The sequence below is a fragment of the Monodon monoceros genome, unplaced genomic scaffold (genome assembly GCF_005190385.1).
Source record: "Monodon monoceros isolate NGI ecotype Baffin Bay Population unplaced genomic scaffold, NGI_Narwhal_1 Super_Scaffold_11, whole genome shotgun sequence".
NCBI classification, from domain to species: Eukaryota; Metazoa; Chordata; class Mammalia; order Artiodactyla; family Monodontidae; genus Monodon; species Monodon monoceros.
In genome coordinates this window covers 138,843,320-138,862,085 of record NW_021703767.1, presented here as the reverse complement: position 1 = coordinate 138,862,085, position 18,766 = coordinate 138,843,320, and positions in this window count along the sequence as shown.

Below are 18,766 nucleotides of genomic sequence, written 5' to 3'. Positions count from 1 at the left end.
AGACCATTTTTATCAGCATCTCCTAAAAATAATTATTAAAAAATTAATATTCAGCCTCCTTTAAATTCATTTTCTCGGTGCTTTTTTTTTTTTTTATTTTTGGCGGTACGCAGGCCTCTCACTGTTGTGGCCTCTCCCGTTGCGGAGCACAGGCTCCGGACGCGCAGGCTCAGCGGCCATGGCTCACGGGCCCAGCCGCTCCGCGGCATGTGGGATCTTCCCGGACCGGGGCACGAACCCGTGTCCCCTGCATCGGCAGGCGGACTGTCAACCACTGCGCCACCAGGGAAGCCCTCTCAGTGCTTTTTAATAGTCCCTAGCAAGGGCCTTTGAGAACTATTTTATTTTATTTTTAAAGATTTGTTTTTGATGTGGAACTCTATTTTAAAGTCTTTATTGAATTTGTTACAATGTTGCTTCTGTTTTATGTTTTGGTTTTTTGCCCCGAGGCACGTGGGATCTCAGCTTCCCTGATCAAGCATTGAACCCTCACCCCCTGTATTGGAAGGGGGAGTCTTAACCATTGGACCGCCAGGGAAGTCCTGAAAACTATTTTAATCTTAAGTTTAGGGTGTTACTTATCAAAATTCATAAAATGCTTAGAAAAAGCATCTCCAAAATCTTCTATCATATTGGTTGTGACTAGTGAGGGCTCACAATTAAACTGAAATAGTGCTTTGTGAACCAGGCAAACTATTTTTCCTTTATTCTTTGCTCTGAAGACTGTACTAATAAATCTGTAAATGATCTGTAAATCCTTAAATTCAGTACATTTGTCTCTAACTTTGTTACCACTGTTAGGAATCATATAGAATGCAGATGGACTTACTAAAAGCACATGCATAGGAGTATTATGGTATCATGTATTATTTAATAATAGCTTAAGTTATTTCAGCTAGAATGGGAAAAATGTATATGTTGGAGAAACTCCCAGATGGGAATTTTATGAAGGGATGTTAGAGAAAAGAGGACTTGCCTGGGCTCTGGCAATAGAGCAATTGATGGGAATTCAGAGAAGGAGGGGGAAGGATTTTCTTGGGTTGACCAAAGGTCTGAGCACAAGAACATATGGGTGGAGTCAAGGTGAAATGGTGAGGAGGGTTGAAAAGAGCTGGTTTTGAGGACGGGCTCTGTCTCTTACTGATTGTCTAACTGTGACCAGGTGATTTACTTTTACTGGCTCTCAGTTTATCAATTAAGAAAGATTTGACATGTGTATCTTCAATGTCCTTTCCTGTGCTACAATTTGTATGATGTTATTCCAACATCCAAGGCAAGGTCACACCCCGTATCCTTGCTCCTATGGTCCTGTTAAGACACAACCTGGGACTCTGTCTCCTGACACCCTCTTCTTCATTTGCAGTGCGCACGTTGCCACTTGAATTATACGTTTCACACTACCACTGCTCTGCATAATTTATGAAGTGTTGTTTTCAAGGGCAATTTTGGTCTTTAAATGACCTTATTTCCCAGAGAACGTATTATTCAGATATTTCTACCATCAGAATTACAGAATCCTGGGATATTTGAGTGTAAAGGGCCTTTGGAGGAAACTGCTGTTTAAGGGAATTTTTTTTTTTTAATTATTGATCAACACTTACTCTATGTGATAAACGCTGCAAAATAGAAATGGCTACACAAGTAACTGCAGAGTTGAAAATGGAAGTGTCAATTTAGGTACAATCTAATTAAGCTGATGGTTAGTCATAATTGTCAGTAGTTCTACTTTTAATATGAAACTGCTCCTACACTTTTAGGGAATATAATTTAAGGAAACTGTTTCTATACATGTTTCTATACATGTTTAGTGGGTGACTTTATCAAAACGAAGCAGTCAAGCTCATGTTTCTACTTTCCTACGTAATAGTGTCTTGGATCAGCTTTCCCCAGAAACAGACTCTAAGATGGAGAGTCATGTGCAGGAAGTTTATTGGGAAATGGTCTTGTGACCAACACCTGTAAGAGAATGAGCAAAGCAGGATGAGACAGAAGGAGAAGTTGGGTTCAGCGTCATCATAGGAGAGGTCTCTTTTGCTCCCATAGGCAGATCTGGACCTTGGCTTTCAGAAATTGTCCTGAAATGACACAGGAGTGCCTTGACTGTATGCTCTCTCCTTGATCAAGCCTTGGATGTAGGAACCCCTCAGAAAGAGACAGCTCCCTGGCTGCGGGCAATTCCCAGAGAGTGACGCAACTGAGAACCATCCACACCAACAGCAGTGCAGGGAGGCACGGGTGCCTCAGTCCAGACAAGGGGATCCCATGACCAGGCACATAAGGAGCATGCATATACGGTGTGTCTTATATAATCACAGCAATGACTCTACAGTTAGCTGTGTGATTCTCCCATTACCATGAGGAGGTGGAAGCTTAGAGAATTAACTTGTTCAAGGTCACACGGCAGTATGTGGGTGTGGCCAGATTCTTAGATCTTTCTGACCAAAGTCTGAGCTTTTCCTTTTCTGCATCTTCTAAGGATTTGACCATCCAGATAAAGTCCACCTGAAATCATCACGTTATCTTGAACTAGGCTTCGCAGTTAGTTCCAAATTCATGACAATACCATAGCAGAGTTATACCAATATCAGATACAATTCCATCATTTTAAACGACTTCTTTCTATCTATATTAGGGATCTAAAAACTGTGGCACATTATTTACACTAAGTAATGGTCTTAACCTGTAAGGTACTTTATTCCACATCTAATATTTTGTTTGTGTACACATTTTGCTAAAATATGGTTCTATCGAACTCCATAACCCCTGAATATCATTGTCTGCAGTTACAGAATTGGGGAAATCGTGCTTGGGTAGATGGCGTGGGGGTGGAATTCGATGTAGAGTGTATGTAATATCTATCTCCTATTTTTAAAAGATAAGTCTCAAGCTCTATAATATATGTAAAACATCTTGATAAGTACTAATGACTATCAGGTGTAATATGTTATGACAAAGTAAAAGAAGAATAATTATGAGAGAGGCAGTGTTTGAACATTTGACCCTAGCCCAGTTCTTCCCTTGATTGTGTGTAAAATCTGTAATGACATTTTTGTAAATAAGTTCATTTGTATCCTTTTTTTAGATTCCATATATAAGTGATAGCATATGATGTTTGTCTTTCTCTGTCTGACTTACTTCACTTAATATGATAATCTTTTATTTACGAAACAGAAATAGACTCACAGACATAGAAAAGAAACTTGCGGTTACCAAAGGGGATAGTGGGAGTGGGGAAGGGATAAATTAGGAGTTTGGGATTAACACACGCACACTACTATATATAAAATAGATTATCAACAAGGACCTACTGTATAGCACAGGGAACTCTACTCAATATCTTATAATAACCTATAATGGAAAAGAATTTGAAAAATAATATATATATATATGTATAACTGAATCACTTTGCTGTACACCTGAAACTAACACAGCATTGTAAATTAAACATACTTCAATTTTTAAAATGGTTAAAAAAAGACATCCACCCCAAATGTGATGGTGGGCACAAAAGGAAAAAGAAATGACATTTTTAAGTTGTAATTTTCTTCCAGAAATGTGTTTTTGTAGACTGTGTTGATGTGACTTCCACACAGTTTGTTTTCATAACTAGTATGTGTATGTCTAAACGACACCAAATAAATTAGCTTGCTTTTAAATAAGTAATTGAAAAGAGCTTTGGCTCATAGAGATAAAATTGTAAAAAGGAATAATATTCAAATATATTATTTTTCAATGTTCTCTACACACTGGTAACTGAGGATTTTGTCTGGGTTTTTTTACACTGTGGAAAACATTGTATTTCTTGTGTGTTCTCAGTCTCCCCATTCTAGCCTCACTTAACACACTGCATTAATTAGTATTCCTCTTGACAACGTGGCAGAAAACCCAACTCAAGCTGGCTTAAACAAAAATGGAATTTATTGATTCAGGTAATGAAAAAATCAGCATTAGGTCTTGCCCCGGGCCAGGAAGTCAGGCAACTCTCAACCTCCCTCTCCCCCTCTCACTTCTCCTTTTACTGTCTTTGTTGCATTGTCAGATTTGCCCTTTCTCCCTGATGGCAAGACGGCTAAAGCAGTTTCAGTGTATATCCTCTCCTATCCTACATAAGGAAAGCACACCTGCCTCTCTCCCCGTGGTCCGGCATAAGTCTCATTTATCCCTCAGTTGTTCTGAACCCATCATCACTGTGGCTGGATCAAGCCGGAACCAAATGCAACCAGGAGTAGAGTCAACAGCAGCCAGTCTCCAAAGATGTTTCCACGGCTGGCAGCAGAGGCAGCCCTCACTCTCGGAGTGTAACTGGGATTTTTTTTTCCCCAAAGGAGTCTGAGGAAATGAACGCTGAATAGCTAAAACTCAATGAACAGCCATCACTACTCCTTGAATCTATAAAGTTGATGTCTCAGGAAGTTGCCAACACGCTTATATCCTAGATCGTGTGATATTGTGTGTGCCCTACGGGTCTAAAATGAAAATAAACTCTTTCTAACAGTAAAATGAAGCTTCACGGGAGAGGAAAAATATGCACAGAACAAATCCTAGGTGCAGGTGTGAGTTAGATGCAAAGCGGCTTTAACTATTCACGAGTGCTGAGTTCCTGTGAACCTTGAGATACTGTTTCTATTTCGATGAGAAACTTCCCTTCAAGTTCACTGTGAGTGGATAATTTTGAAAACTGCCTTTTAACATTGCAGGAAGGATGTAGAATACCCCTATCAGTTCAGAAAGCGTTGATGGGTAGCAGCTTGTCAAGGTTACTCCTGTCAAATGGAAGAGTCACGTTTAAACATAAGCGCATTATTCTCAATGTTTGATTTTGGTTGTGAGTTTTAATAGCATTTGTGATTGTTCCTGTGTTTAATAGCGTATGTGATTGCTCCTACATATATATATGTAGGACACGACTCTTTCCATCAACTTTGCCAGAATATAATCTTATAATCTAATACAAGTAACAAAGCTGATGGGTCTCTTTTCCTAGCAAGTTTTCAGAATTTATACATCTAGCTCATCTGAACGTTACAAGGGTGATTATAATTGGTGGACTAGAAAAAAGTAATTCTAAGCCTTATTCTAGAGTTCTGCATAAACTGAATGAGTTTCACAGTCATACGTTGAAGACTGCTTTCAAATAAGGCATCTGCTTATGAATATTACTGAATGTATACCTTTGACGGGGTTAAGAATTTGCCTCCTCTTCCCATATTGAAATGGTTCTCTTGCCACAGGTGGGGGTGAAAGCACAGGTTGCCAGAAAGTGTTGGGGGGGAGGGGATTATAGGAAGGGATCTGGATGTGAAACTGCCCCCTGGGGTTGAGAAACACTTAAGGGACAAATCCAGATACAGGCCATTGAAGATGTTCCACTGGGCAGGCCTGTACCAAGACAATCAGTGATGCTCCAGGGAAGCCCAGTTTAGTCTAAGAAAGAAAGGAGCAGCAGGTTCACAAGACAACGAGAGGAAACACAGCAACAGTGGATTCAGAAGCAACATGGACGGACCTAGAAATTATCATATTAAGTGAAGAAAGTCAGAGACAAACAAATATTATATAGTACCACTTACATGTGGAATCTAAACAATGATACAAACGAACATATTGACAAAACAGAAACAGAGTCACAGATGTAGAAAACAAACTTATGGTTAAAGGGGACGGAAAGACGGATAAATTAGAAGTTTGGGATTAACGTATACACACTACTCTATATAAAATAAACAATAAGGAGTTAGCTACTGTAGAGCACAATATCTTGTGATAACCTATAATGGAAAAGAATCTGAAGAAGAATATGTATAACTGAATCACTTTGCTGTACACCTGAAACTAACAAAACATTGTAAATTAACTATACTTCAGTTAAAAAGAAAAGAAGCACAGATTCCTCAGGGATCCATGAAGGAAACCAGAGTCTGGGGCATTGTCGTCAGAAAGATAACTTCCACTCCTAAGCTTATGAACAAGATTTCAGATTGAGATCTTTTAGTATGTATCCAGGACCTCAGTCCTGGAGGGATTCGAATTCTGGGGAATGATCTAGCCTGGAACTCAGAGCAGAAGAATGTGACAGAAATGCAACAATCAGAAGAGGGTACCAATTGGAAACTTAGTCTCAGAAATATTCCATTGTATGTATGTATACATACATATATATATACACACACCTCACAGACTCACAGGCACGGAGAACAGACTTGTGGTTGCCAAGGGGGAAGAGGGGAGGGAGAGGGATGGATTGGGAGTTTGGGGTTAGTAGACGCAAACTATTATATAGAGAATGGATAAACAACAAGGTCCCACTGTATAGCACAGGGAACTATATTCAATATCCTGGGATAAACCATCATGGAAAAGAATATAAAAATGTACATATGCATGTGTATAAATGAGTCACTTTGGTGTACAGCAGGAATTAGCACAACATAGTAAGTCAACTATACTTCAATTAAAAATAAAATAAAAATAAAGAAACAAAGCATAAGTCAGGACTGGCTTCACAAATTGTGATCTGTGGTCCAGCAGCTCCAGTATCACCTTGAAGTTTGTTAGAAACGCAGTATCAGGGCTTCCCTGGTGGCGCAGTGGTTGAGAATCTGCCTGCTAATGCAGGGGACATGGGTTCGAGCCCTGGTCTGGGAGGATCCCACGTGCCACGGAGCGACTAGGCCCGTGAGCCACAACTACTGAGCCTGCGCATCTGGAGCCTGTGCTCTGCAACAAGAGAGGCCACGATAGTGAGAGGCCCGTGCACCACGATGAAGGGTGGCCCCCGCTAGCCACAACTAGAGAAAGCCCTCGCACAGAAACAAAGACCCAACACAGCAAAAAAATAAAATTAATTAATTAATAAACTCCTACCCCCCCCCCCAAAAAAAGAAAAGAAACGCAGTATCTTGGGCCTCCCCAAGATCAACTGAATTAAAATCTGTACTTTAACAAGATTTTCAGGTGTTTTATGTGTCCATTAAGGTTAGAGAGGTTCTAGAACCCAGGGCAGGGCCAACGGGCTGAAAATTGGCCTTGAATCTAGATCTTTAAATGCTGAGCCTTAGGGACACTGGTGTCTTAGAGCATCCTGTGCCCAGTTCTTTTCCTCCATCTTTTCATGTAATCTTTACATCCATTCTGTGAGATGTACACTCCCGTCATTTATAAATCAAGGAACTGAGATTCAGAAGAGTTAAATAACCTGCTCTAGATTAAACTACTTATAAATGACATGACCAGGATTTTTAAAACTCTTTTTATTATGGAAATTTTCAAGGACTCACAAAAGTAGAGAATAATATAAAGAACCGTGTATCCTCATCGCTTCAGTTAATTGTCAACATTGTGCCACTTTTGTTTCATCTTCCCCCATCACAACACATGTACTCTCTTCCTCTTTTTTCCTCCCTTCCAGCCTGGATTGAATGTGGGCCTGGCTGTAGAGACTGTGCTGTTTCTACCACACTCATCACCTACTTGAATCGCACTGATTGTTACCAGGAACAGAGCCCAGAGCCAGAGTAAGTGGAGCAAACGGGCAACAGGGAGAGAAGAATCAGACAGACCCAAAGACACTTACTGAAAAGGGATTCTTCAGCCGGTGCATCCCTCTATGAGTGACAGATTTCTTGCTTCCATTAGTAGTCCGTTCCTCAGTAGATGAACATTTGTGAGCACCTACAGTACACTAGGCGCTATGCCAAGTGACCCGGTGTGCAAGGCTTTGCGTGGCATGGCCCCCGCCTACCTCCCCAGCTCACCTCCCACCCTGTGCTCACTCTCCAGTCTCATGCACATAACAGACCGCAGCTTCAAGGTCGTCTAGAAAGGTCACTACACATGGTGTTTCCTCTAAATGGAATAGTTTGCACCTCATCATCCAATTTCAACTTCTCTTTTAAACCCAAATATATGGACTCTCCTGGTGGCACAGTGGTTAAGAATCTGCCTGCCAATGCAGGGGACACAGGTTCGAGCCCTGGTCTGGAAGACCCCACATGCCACAGCGCAACTAGACACATGTGCCACAACTGCTGAGCCTGTGCTGTAGAGCCTGCAAGCCACAACTACTGAGCCCACGTGCCACAACTGCTGAAGCCTGCGCGCCTAGAGCCTGTGCTCCGCAACAAAAGAAGCCACCGCAATGAGAAGCCCGTGCACCGCAACGAAGAGTAGCCCCCGCTCGCTGCAACTAGAGAAGGCCTGCACACAGCAACGAAGACCCAATGCAGCCAAAAATAAATAAATAAGTAAAATTTAAAAATAAATACATAAACACCAAAATATATCTGACCCAGAACAGCTTTCCTTGACCATATTCCCCCACGCCCTCCCACTACCTCACGCAAACATGGACTAAGTTGTGTTCCATGTTATGAACGCCTCATACTTAGTATTACAGTCTGGAATCTGAGCTCTGATGAACAGTGACAGCTTTGTCTTGTTCTTTATGTTGCCATGGCCCATGGAAGACCAGCCCTTCACAGGAACAGGACAGACAAAATGTATGAGAGTACTTGGGTATTCCCATTCTTTCCTTTACCCATCTACAAAAGAGCATTCTGGCATTGCTGCCTCATTTTCTTCTCCCTTGCTGACCAGAATTTTGTGATATAGAATTCTTAGACAAATGGTGGGTTCCACAGGGAAATGGAAGGAACTTTTATTTTTTTATTTGTTTTGCGGTACGCGGGCATCTCACTGCTGTGGCTTCTCCCGTTGTGGAGCACAGGCTCCGGACGCGCAGGCTCAGAGGCCATGGCTCACGGGCCCAGCCACTCCGCGGCATGTGGGATCTTCCCAGACCAGGGCACGAGCCCGTGTCCCCTGCATCGGCAGGCAGACTCTCAACCACTGCGCCACCAGGGAAGCCCTGGAAGGAACTTTTACAGGAAATTTTGGAGAAGCTGTGGAGTGTGAGGAAAATCAATAGTTGCTCCAACTTAATGCTTGATTACTAAATGTCTAAGTCAATGCTAAATGCTCACCTGCTATATTAATTCATTTAATTTTCTCATCAATCCCATAAAGTAACTATAATCACCCTACAGTAAGTTGACTGTATCTCTACTGGTAAAATGGCAATATATCTTTGCTTCTGCCTACCTCTTAACACAGCCTTTCTGGTTAAAACTTGATCTTCAAGGGAAGGAAATATGGAAAGATAGTAGAAGAGGTTCTGGGAAGAGATATTTAGGGAAAGAGAATTTCTGTTCAGATATTACTACAATTCTGCATAGATACACCTAGCCCTAGGTAGTAATCACAATATTGAATATAGAATGGATGCCAGCCATGCACTAAGCTCCCGTCTTGGGATAAAGTTCTGTATATAACTTAGGAAGAGGGAGGTACTACAGACTAGATGATTAGTTTTCAACTTCGTTCTAAGCAGGAAGTACCGTGGTTCTTCAATTCTAGAAATACCTTGGATAATTGTAAACAGCTCTGATATTAGGATGAATCTCACATTAGGTGCAAATGCACTGTAGCAATACCCCCAATAAACAGACGAGCAAACGAAAACATCACTAAGTTGGTGATGAATTTTAAATTGATAGCATCTTTGAGTGGAAAAATAGCAAATTTTTCTAACCAACTTTAACATACCCCTGCTATGGATATAGAATGTGAAGAATGCTCAGGTTAGATGGGAATAGAGACCCACTTCATTACAGTCATTGCTGGCCTGAGCAAGTCAGTCCATCAACCAGTACTTTAATCTTTCCTTGGAGCTCCATTAAATCGTTAAGATCTGAGTTATGGAGCACAGAAACACCTTAAATTAAGCAAATTTTTATTATTTTAGGCACATAGGGAGACAGACAGTTTTTTAGTGAAGCACTAGAAACTGATGTCAAACCTATTTTTTTAAGTTCATCTTATATAGTCATGTATAATAAACTGCCTCAGAATTCTTGTTCCAAAGGGTAGACGGATCATTTTTCAGCATATCCTATTGCCATCTTCAGAATGTTCCTCACGTAATATATCATTATATATTACATATGGGTTATATAGGATGCTGTCTGAATCAACTGGCTTCTTCTTGGCAATTAGTCAGTATGATGATGCCTAGAATTGGAAAAATATCTGACTCTGCTTTCTTATTGTATTTGGTTTTCAGAATAAGGTGTCACTATCTTTTAAAAATTCCCTTCCTATAAAGTACTTCTGTTGGAATGATTGATCACAATAGTTACAAGTATTTGCAACTTATATGAACGCTGTGAACACGCACTCAGCTGCCATACTGTGCTCACAGATCCACTACAAACACGGAGAACAGGAATAGTGCTACTGACTCATCTCATGTAGGCTTATCTCATGTACGTGTGCATGGACAGAAATTCGTGCAGATCCTACAAGTTCCTGTTAGTTTCTGGTTAGTTTTTGTAACTTCTGGAAACTCTGAATGAATGTCTCTGTATGTGGAGCAGAGTGACCAAACTTTAGTGTGACTCAAGAAAGTCTCCAGTCCATTCAGACTGAAGTCTCTTTGAGAGATGATGGGGGTGAACCATCACGGGGTAGAGTTACCGAATGCATCCTTTTGACTTTGGAGTCTATTTTACCCAAATTGGCTACACTCTCTACCCAGGCTTTAAAAGTCTCTCAGGAATAGATTGGCACAAACCAACTCATAATACAGGCACCTGGTAATCTTATTCTAGGATATTCTTAGCAATCCAACCCTACCCCATCTTCTGATATAATATACCTTGACTGTTTGTCTTAAATTTTAAACAGAAAAAGCTGTATGTTGTTAATGATAGCAAGTCCTTGCTTGGTCTCTTGCCCACAAGGCTAAAATTTCCCCAAAAAGTCAGTTTCAGGGTGTATCTTACTAGTATGTATTTCTCAAATATATATTGTTTTGTTTCCAGACCATCTCCAATTTTCCTCCTTACTTCAAGCGGTGGCTCCCAGAACAGAATACAGTCTTCTTTAGGAGAATGATTACTGCTAAGCAGGAGACATTATTACCCTGGGAAATTGGTTTGTCTGTGTGGAAGAGGGCTGGGATCAGAGTTATATAATGTAGTTTCTAGGGCTAGTTCCCCATCGATTTGTTCGGCTTGGAGCAAGTCTCCTAATAATCTCTTTTGGAAGCAGTTTCCTCAATGGCAAATGGGAATTGCTATTCCCTCCATGGCTACTTAACAGGGATGGCATAAGGACACACAGTTAGGTGGAAGTTACGAAAGTGCCTTGGAAAAGTTAAAATGCCTCCACAAATGTGAGCTACTATTAATGAAAAGAAGTTTTAAAAGCTCAGATCAGTTGCCTAACGTTCGTCTCTCCAGGGCTAAGAATGCATTTTAAAATTATACTTGCACACTATTTCAAAGGATCCTTTTAATCATCACATTAAAAGATTTCATCAGGGCTGTCACTATTAATTTTATAACAGTGTGCTGTACCAGGTCAGCCTTTAAAATTTTGATTGCCCCCTTTTGCCTGAAGATGGCTGAAGGAGTTTACAATCCCTTCTTCCATATTCGTAAAGCACAGACCAAAGCATGTCAGAAAGTCACACACTTCATTAAAAGACTTCTACTGGGTCTAGTACATCCTTATTACCTAATTACTTGAAGAAATTCTGTGTGAATATTACACTTAAGGACTTATGGTTTTGTGCACATCCTAAGTCTAGGTTGTCAAGTCAAATATATGGAGGTTTGTGCTAATTGATTTCCAAGATCCTTCACAGCTCAGAAATTTAGTAAATAATTTGTGACCATATAAGTCAGGTATTATTATTATTTTAAGAGAAAAATGCATACAATTTTAAACTATTTTCTTCTTAACCCTTAACATGGATGGCTGACTGCTTCTAACAGATAACATTTTGAACAAAGGTACCAGATATTTTGAGGGGTTCATTTTAAATATCATTCAGTCATGTAGACAATTGGGAGGTCTTTTAACAGTTAAATATGACAAAAATATGGATTTCTGATGTATAAATCAATATACAAATCTATGTAATTCATAATAGTTTTCATTAGAGCATCTTTAAGAAAACATTCTGTAACATGAAGTGGAGAGCTTGAATTAGATGTAATGAAAAGGCATGAGGTTCTATCAGAATTGTGTAATTCACATACCAAATACGTACATAAAAGTGAACACAAAGTTGTAAAACATACTTGTTTTATCCTCCAAGTCACCAACTTCAGAAAATTACTTACTGTAATTTTTAAGTTATACTTACTGTAATTTTTGCTATTATTAGAAGATTAAATTCCCCATTCTAAATATTTATAAGGAAACACATATTGGAGCAATTTGAGAAACTTAATTCTTCCTCCTGAGAACAATTGAAAAGGTAACATAACTGCCCCCTGAGGATTGTCAGAGCTTTCCTAGAACTGCCAGGGAGCTGATTATTTTGTAAAACAGTAAGAACTAACACTACATCCCTTTACCAGCACACAAACCTGAGAGAAGCCCTTTTCCCCCATATTCACGGATTTTCACAACTCTGAACCATAGGTTAGTGAACTGTTCTTAAATGTCCTCACGGTCCATTTCCTCCCTGCCAAAGGCAGAAATATTGTAAGCTCTATGAAAACATATATGTTCTGGGCTTCCCTGGTGGCGCAGTGGTTGAGAGTCCACCTGCCGATGCAGGGGACGCGGGTTCGTGCCCCGGTCCGGGAAGATCCCACATGCCGCGGAGCGGCTGGGCCCGTGAGCCATGGCCGCTGAGCCTGCGCGTCCGGAGCCTGTGCTCCGCAACGGCAGAGGCCACGACAGTGAGAGGTCCGCGTACCGCAAAAAAAAAAAAAAAACCCAAAAATAAATATATATATATGTTCTTTTGATACATAGTATTTATTCCATCATAAGTTCCATCAAGCTTGATTATGTGTAAGATGACCATTTCTTCTCTTTAATTTCATAATAGATATTTTATCACAGCTGTTCAGGTGAGAAAATGTGATGATTCTTTTTTTCTGTGGAGCCAGTATTATTATTATTGAAATATGTTTCCTAAAGTCTTTTTTCTTTATCCAAACCCTTTCCTTTGCCTCCTTGCTTTTTAAAAAATATCTAATTGGTGTATAATCCACATATAATCAGATTCACTCTTCCTAGTTGTCAACTGAAAAAAATGCACAACGTGAGCGTTGTGAGTTAAGTTTTATTGGGGGCAAAATGAGGACTACAGCCCAGGAGACAGCATTTCAGAGAGCTCTGGGGAACTGCTCCAGAGAGGTAGGGGGTATATCAGTGTATACGTGATTTTAGTGAAGGGGGGGCACATGAAGCACACACTTTGGCAGGGCCTTGCTGCTACTCATGAGGAGCAGACGTCACCATGAAGGAATGTAGTGCTTTTCTAGATATGAGGAGATGCAAGAACTGGGCTCATAAAATCTTCTCCCGAAAATATCTAACTCTCGAAGACCCGAAGACCTGTCCTGCCAGTTCTTCCCAGAGCACAGAATGCCTCATTCCTGGTCTCCACCCTGAACTCTTTTCAGGGGGTGTTGAAGGTCAGCAGCTGCAGTGGCTCGTGATTTAATCCTTGTAGAGGTAGGTGCCAAGTGCTATTTTGTAGCTGGCACAGTGAACAGCTTTAAAATTAGTCATTTAAAATTCATGATTAAGCCTTTATAGTGATCGGGATTCACTACATTATGGTATGGTTATAATCAACCCCAAAATCTCAGTGTCCAAACACCAAAAAACCCTAATTTCTCACTCATGCTTTGTGTCTACTGATGGAGTTCTATTCATTGTTAATGTACGGGAACCAAGGACCTGGATTTTCCATCTCATGATGCCTCTGTTATCACCGTGAGAGGGTAAAGGGGACATGACAATCCTGTACTGGCTTTTAAAACGTCTCAGAAGTGACACATATCACTTTCAGTAATATTTCATTGACTGAAAAGGGCGGGGTCAAGAAAATACAGTCCCCACTATGTGTCTGGAAATAAGGTGAACCAGAAAATGTATAGAGTCTCTTACAAGCCATGATAAAAGCAAAGAGTTAAACAAAGATATACAGATGGTCGTCAGCTCAGTATATTAGCTACACAGCATGATTATGTTCATTTGAAAACCTTGATAGTCTAAAAAGTAGAATCAAAATTACAGCCTCACTTCTGGAAAAGAAAGACAGTTTTAAAGTGACAATATGTCCTGTAGTGATTTTTTTCCCAGTGTTTCTCCCTGTCATCGGCTTTGCTAAGCCAAGAATTTTTCTTGCTCTGTCCAAACTGTTTCCTTTCAATTACATGGTGATGAAGCTACTTGTGCTCTAAGTTCTAGTCCATTAATGGGTATGTTACACAGCTGTGACTCGACCGTGAAGATGACAGACTGTTATGAACTTCCATAGCATATCTTTATTTTCTGATAGACTTGCTGGCAGCGGTGAGCTGGTTAAAATAGAAATTGCAGCAGTAAGAACCATGCAGGTGGTTCACAGACCCCCAAGTCACGAAGCAGCGTCTGAGTTGCAGAGAAAGAAGAACCCCTGGGCCAGTTTACCAGAAAGAGTGGGACAGTGAGCTGTTTTGCAGGTACAGAAACTCCCACCAAGTGGAAAAAGTTAACTATATGCTGCCCACAAGCTCGTAGACCCCAGACCAGTTGGAACCAGAAGGTTGATGATGCCGACTCCCAGTTACCTCCCCACCAGCCAGTCAGAAGAATGTCTACAAGCTCATCATACACCCCCAAACACCCCTCCCTCGTCCTGTCTTTGAAAACCTTTTCCTGAAAGCCTTCTGGGAATTCAGGGTCTTTTAAACACTAGCTACCTGGACTCCTTGCTTAGCCCTGCAATAAATGCTGCACTTTCCTTCACCACAACCCAGTGGCAGTAGATTGGCTTCACTGCATGCGAGTAAGTGGACCCAAGTTTGGTTCAGGAACAAAACCTTGCTAGGCAGGTTAGCACCCCATGGTGTCCTAGGACGTTGGCTTAAGGAAAAGCTCTGGCCGGGGGCCATTCATCGTATGCCTTTTCCTTTTGCTGCAACTTACCAGGCAACTTGCTATCCACTAGCTCCAGCAAAGGAGCCACTTTTAAAGTCTTATCTAAGAGACTTCTTTAAAGAATCACTGTCATCCCAGAGAAGATGAGGGGACTATTAATCTTCCTTTCTCTACAGAGAACAAACTTAAGCTATTTATCAGGAGACTACTCTCCAGTCAAATGCAGTACAGTCACAATCTTTACGGACTCAACTCAGGAGACATTTATCGAGCATCTACGTTGCACAACAGAGTTTTAATACCTTAATTGGTTTTATCAGTTTGTTAAATATATATTGGAAATTTCTCATTTTACCAATTGAGAAATCTGCAGCCCAGATTTAGGGCTGGAATGTGTATCTTCTGTCGTTTATGAATTCAGGATTCCTACTTCTAGGGGCTGCTACAATAGCTATAGCCCTTTTCTCAGGAACTCTGTGGAACCCGAGGAGGAAAAGACAGGTGGGCACATGATTAGAAGTGCACAGTACCTTGTATTGTATGTCAAATACATTATTATTTACCATTTGTTTAGTTCTTAGTATGTCCAGGTATTAGTTTAGGTGCCAATTCACAAAAACAATTCCTTTACTCTTCACAAAACCCATGAAAGCCTGATGAACTAAGAAGTAGAGGTGTTCAATAACTTGCCCCATTCATTCATCCAAGAATTAGATCCCAATTCGGGTGCTTAGCTACAATGCTAAACTGTCTCAATAAACGTGTTGATAGGAAAGAGTACAAGGTAGGTAAAAATAAGAGCGGCGGGGTAAAAGGGTCCAAAGGAAAGCTGGGTTCCCACAATCTATAATGGATGACCTTTCAGCATCCTCCCCAGTCTTTGCACTCTTTCTCCTCCAATTCTGGTCTGGTTTTTCTTCTAGCATTATATATTAATTTATCATTTCTACTGACCATCGTTGTTCTCCGCTACACTCCACTTTCCCTTCCCTTGACTAGACTGTAGGCTTCATGCAGGCAGGGGCGTTTGTTTCATTCTCTATGAATATCAAGTGCCTAGAATAATACCTGACACATAGTAAGAGCTCCATTAATGTTTGCCAACTATAAGACCTCTATAACCTTAATTGGAAGAATGCCTCCTAGAAAGCACAGCAGTATTTCCAGATGATTGTGGAATTTTTAAGTTTAAAAATGGGGACAGAAGTGTAAAAAGTATGAGGACACTGCCCAAGGTAAATAATCTTAGAAATCTGGGTGTGACCAAGAATGTATTATAAATGCATATGTTACATGTTGCCAGGGATTGAGGTAGTCGGTGTCGGTATCCTTATTGATGGAAGAAGACAGCTAATCAGCTTATGCTTTCTTTCATCTGACTGAGATTTCAAATAAGATTTTCTTTTTCAGGGAAATCTGAAAGGTAATTAGGGGAGATTTTGCCTTGCCTTTGCCTTTCCCATCTGCCCTTTGAGCCATCTGGATCTGGTGACACATCATTTCCTCTGTCTTTATGTCCCAGTCAGAGCAGAGTCTCTGGCTTTCACTGTGGGTGACCGGATACTGTCAGGGAACGTTTTTTGCTGGGTGAGTTTAGGCCAGGTGTCCTGACTTTTCACCTGGATTTCTGTGCAGATCTGCAAAGAAGCCAGAGATTGGCTGTAACTCGTGTTCAGGTTTCAGCACCGTAGACCCAAATATGCCAATAAAGTTATGAAAGACAGCACCCCTCTGAATATAGAAACTACCTAGTTCTGCCAGGATCACATAAATCCTGAAGTGCTTTCCATTCGTGCTGGAAATGAAAGTGTCGAAAGCCTTCTGGGCTTCATGGTGATGGTGTTGACGCTCTGGACTCTGCCATGAGGTAATGGGCATCACAATCCCTAGTGGGTTTCCATTCTTTGTCTCTTATCATCTGTTGGTTAAGAGACTAGGCATGAGGGTCAGGTGATGACTTTTTAGCTTAGGTTTTGGGACATTGGTGCTTTGAGCTATTGAGAGAACATTAGAAATCATTTCTTGAAGGCTAACTGTTGAAGCAAGAATAGACATCCCCAAAACAGATGGGTCACAACATCAAGAGGCTAGACAGGAAGTGGTGGCCTATTCACAGAACCCAAACTGGGTGAACATTTAGGAAGCTATCAACAAGGCTGAGTTAGGCTGGCACACGGGGCCAGGGGAGGAACAGCTGACTGGAGTTCTGAGTCCAAGGTAAAAGGCACTTTTCTGTGATTCCCATACAACCTATGTGCGCACATCAGGTGCACATACATCAACCTCCCGGAATAGACCTATACTGACCAGCAGAAAAAAATGAATGTCACGCTGTCTGAAATGAGAGTCAAGACAGACATCCTCGTCGCCACCTCCCCTGCAAAAGCCCTAGGATGTTATACTTTAACCAAACCCAAACTTTTCTCATTCACCTTCTTCCTATTTTTTTCCACTATTGATGGTAAACAGTTCACTAACAGGCTTGTGAGTTCAGACATGCAGGAAAAAAGAGCCCAGCTCCCTTACGTCAAAGCTACGTATGTTGGTATCAGTAACTTTTGACTAAATGCCAAGAAATCTGCCAGTACTTTTTTGACTCAATGCCGAGATGAGTTGGGCAATAAACACCTTAACAGAACCTAAAGAGTCATTGCAAAAATTAGGTTTTTGTACAGAAGTATACTTTTAGAATAGGCCCTACTTATTGCTGCCCAGTGGACATTAGGCCATGCAACGTAGAAGTAGCAAATGCTGAGAGCTGGGCACAACTGGACCCCAGGGAGCCCAGGGCAGGGCTTCCTGGGGAAGCTGTCACCCTTCACTTGATTATTGAGATGTACGGTGCCGAATGGGCTCCTTCAGGGTTTCATGTGGGTCACTGACACAGAGCATGGGAGAGCTGAAACGGCAGTCAAATTCACACTCTTAAGTGCCTGATGTCATTGTCTGCTCTTAGCACTAAGCACCAAGCTTGGTGCAGTGTGTGGTCTACAGCCCAAGGAGCCTGGCAGGCTCCCCACTGAATGCATCTGTAGTCTGTCTGAGAGCTCTGTTCAGGCTCAGGGGGGATGTGCTGGGATGCATCAGCACTTTTTGCCCAGGATGTGGGTGGGAAAGTGACAATTCAGGAGCCCCTAAAATGAATTTCCAAAGTTAAACAACAACGGCCAACACTCCCCTTGAACTTGAAGTAGCCTATTTGGGGCCTGGCATTAATGAAGTTGCAGAATACATCTTGGAGAAAAGAAAATGCCAAATTATAAATTTTTCAGCTGTAATACTGAACCAAATTTTAATCACTGACCTTTAACATCGTTCTTCTCTTCCGCAGAGTGGTTTGTAAGCAAACCCTCTTATCATGGCATGTTGCACTGAGTCCAGTAAGTTGGCTCCCTGTCTTAGAGGAAGGATTTCCTTTTGTTCAGTGACACTTCCTCTGAGCGTCAAGGGGGTGCCATTCATTTCTACCACGATGGAATATGATAATTAATTCTGTGTTATCCTATCCATTCTCTTAAGAATCTTAGAAATATATCCTGTTGCCTCTTGGCCTCACAAGACCAAAGCCTTGGCCGGGTGTAGGGCCACAGTTACATGGAGACTGCTGTCTGCACAGAAGGAACACAGCAGTGGCTTCTGTATCCTGTTTCTAGAATGGCATCTCTTAGCTCTCAGACCCTCATTTTAAAAGTATTATTTATTTATTTATTACATCTTTATTGGGGCATAATTGCTTTACAGTGGTGTGTTAGTTTCTGCTTTATAACAAAGTGACTCAGTTATACATATACATATGTTCCCATATCTCCTCCCT